This window comes from Morone saxatilis, unplaced genomic scaffold (genome assembly GCF_004916995.1).
Source record: "Morone saxatilis isolate NCDOM2014 unplaced genomic scaffold, NCSU_SB_2.0 Contig7, whole genome shotgun sequence".
Classification (NCBI taxonomy): domain Eukaryota; kingdom Metazoa; phylum Chordata; class Actinopteri; family Moronidae; genus Morone; species Morone saxatilis.
Window position 1 is genome coordinate 6,593,131 of NW_023340246.1, and position 2,869 is coordinate 6,595,999.

General features: G+C 40.4%; 1 protein-coding gene across 2 annotated transcripts in view; it reads right to left on the reverse strand.

Moving 5' to 3' along the window:
- The window catches only part of runx2b (RUNX family transcription factor 2b), a 40,330-nt gene that overhangs the window by 36,192 nt on the left and 1,269 nt on the right, over positions 1–2,869 (reverse strand). The window lies entirely within an intron of this gene.

A 2,869-nucleotide genomic window follows, 5' to 3' on the forward strand; every position in this document is an offset into this window, starting at 1 on the left:
ACTAATGTGAACCTCCAGTACTAATAAGTCCTAATAGCTGCTGCAGCGCACAAACACACACAGCACCATTTTACTCCATCAATATGACCCTGCTGGGATTAAATAACATGTTTGCCTCAGAGGTACAATTAAGCATTGCTAAATAGAGTTCCTTTGAGCCTGGAGCTAAGGGAAGAGTCTCCTCAGCACAGTAGCAGCCAGTGAAGCGCTCAGATTTTTCCCCCTGGCTTTTTCAAATTACCTATTGATGAGTGGGCTTCACGTCTCTCCCTGGCTTGGGGGAGGGGGGGGGAATGTCTGGTTCACTTTTAAGATGTCTCCAAGAAGCAGGCCTGTGGTTAGATCTAAGGCAACACTTATGCAACAGAAGCTGCCTTTCTCAAATACATATACGGTTTCCCTGCAAATTATCAGAGATTTTCTTTGGGGAAAGTTTTCCGCCCGGAGTCTTCAGATATTTACCCACATCACCCTGCTTTTCTTTTGATCGTGTTGATTTGGGTCCGTCTGTGTAAGCATTTTTTTTTCTTTCTATACTGCGACTGCACAACTTTACTGAACAATAATTGCTCCCATGACTTAATTGTCTATATGTAATTAAGTTTGTAATAGAGAAAATAGGCAGTTAAATGTTCCCCAGAGAGTCATGGTGGTTGAGTGGGTGCCACACATGTTGAAGATTATTCTGCCCTCCCCATCTGATCTGCCAGTCTGAGGAGTTATAAAAAATGTATTTGAGGCAATTAAATGAGAATTGCTTGATGTAAATGCCAAGACAAATTTTAATGAGCCCCCTTTTCTCAATTTGGAATATTTGCCCACTCCCTCAAGTCGGCTCAATTTATCGCTGGGAATGTACACTCAGTCCTAAATTAAAAATGTCCTTAAATACAAATCGACAGGCGGGATGGAGTAATGTGGCTTTCTAACTAACAAAACAATATTTTGTAACTTGTGTTCCCAGCAAACTGGCTGACGCTGGACAAAATGATCCAGGAGAAACATAGGAGCAAGAAGAACTCGCAGAAAATATATAAAATCAACAAAAGGCAAGGCTCAGTGACATCATGTTTTTTGTCCACCAAATGGTTTGTAGTAATGATTAAAAGACAATCAATCCTTATGCCTCAAAACATATGTATAAAAATCTAAAATCTATGTAACACATTTTATATTCAATTTCACCCAGCCTAATGAATACTCAAACTCAATGTCACTCAGATCCTCTTTTTGTCTGACTGAAAGAAAAATGTTTACAATGTCAATACTTTTAGTACATTTAGTCAGCTCTGATACAGTACAGTACCCTACATTTATTTATTTTAAATCATAAATACAACAGAAAGCGCTGGTGGTCTTGCAAAATCACATTGCGCTGTCAAGGGGACTTTTTGTGGTTATACTGACAGATTTACTACCCAGATGTTCATAAACAGGGGCAACATCAATGAGCCGCAGCACAGCATCTATCCACTGCACTTACTATACGAGAATTGATCAGTGATTATCTTTCCACCGAGTCCTCTCCACCTGAACATCTGTACACATCTGCTCCTCTCTTCCTCTACTACAGCATGCTTTCAATTTCCTGCAGCGCTGCTCCTCTCCGCTTGCTCTCCCGCGCTCCGACCCCAGAGACACACCGAGAGGTCAGGGGTTAACATGGTAATAGGTGGTGGTGATTGGTAGAAGACGCTCACTCTCTCCTGGCTTTCAGAGTGTATTAGGAGCCACCCTGCTTCTGTGTGTGGAGCAGGAGCCCAGAACAGCTGTGTCTGACCACGGAGCGACTTCTTAAAAACATCTTTTAAACATTTGATTTGGACAGGGAAGCGGAGGCTATGGACCGGAGCGGAGAGAGAGAGAGACAGAGAGCGAGAAAGAGGGGGGCTGGGGTTATTAAACTGTGCCTGTCTATTTCTTGAGTCGCACAGGAATGGAAATGTTTGTTTAAATTTGAAAATTCATCTGGTAAACCTAAAACATCATTTATTTTGTTGATTAAATTAGATTGTGTAAAGAAGCTGTCACAATAGGATACAGCAAACCCAAAACAGAGGCCGCAAACTGGAGCATGCAAGTTGGCCTTCACAGGTCATTGAAAATCATAAAGATGACACTGCTACTGTTCACAGGTCTTGGGTTTTTGTAGTCTTATTTCCTATAGTTTCACTTTGGGATCCAAGCGGGATGTTGAATTCGTGATGAATATGAAGAAAAACATTTTATTGAAAAGGGTGATTGTGCTATTCTTCGAAAATATAAATATTTTTTTTATGGGAAGAAGAAAGCACCAATCAAGAGTTTATTATACAAAAACAAAAAATCATATTTGATATTTTTAGTAATTTGCGGAGAAGCAATAAGCCAGAGTCAATTCATTGTTTTAGGCTCAGATGAATTATTCCAGCACTTAAATTACTGAACTCATATTATGGAAGTCGACATGGAGTGACTTCTTGTTCAAAGTGGATTTATGTGTGTCGATTAAACGCTCCCTGGAGCCTGCAGAAATCGAAACTGATTAATTAATGACAGCAGCACGACTGAACAATTTCAGGAAGCGATTACAGACCTTTCTTGGCAAACTAATCAATACTTCTTCCCTACGCACAACAGAGACACCCAATACACACAATCCAGTAATCCCCACATCTTGTTTCAATGCTCGACTGTAAACTCTCTTGTGCAGCGTCTGTTTACGTTTGTCAAAAATATCACCCATGCTTTTGTTTTTGGTTCCGCAATGGCATCGCTTTGTAAATCTGAGGGTATGTTGCACAAACATGTCATCTCCCTCTTTCCGAAATATTTATAAACATCACGTAGAGTAAATACTGGAATCTCTAAATGCAGAGAGGGTTTTTTG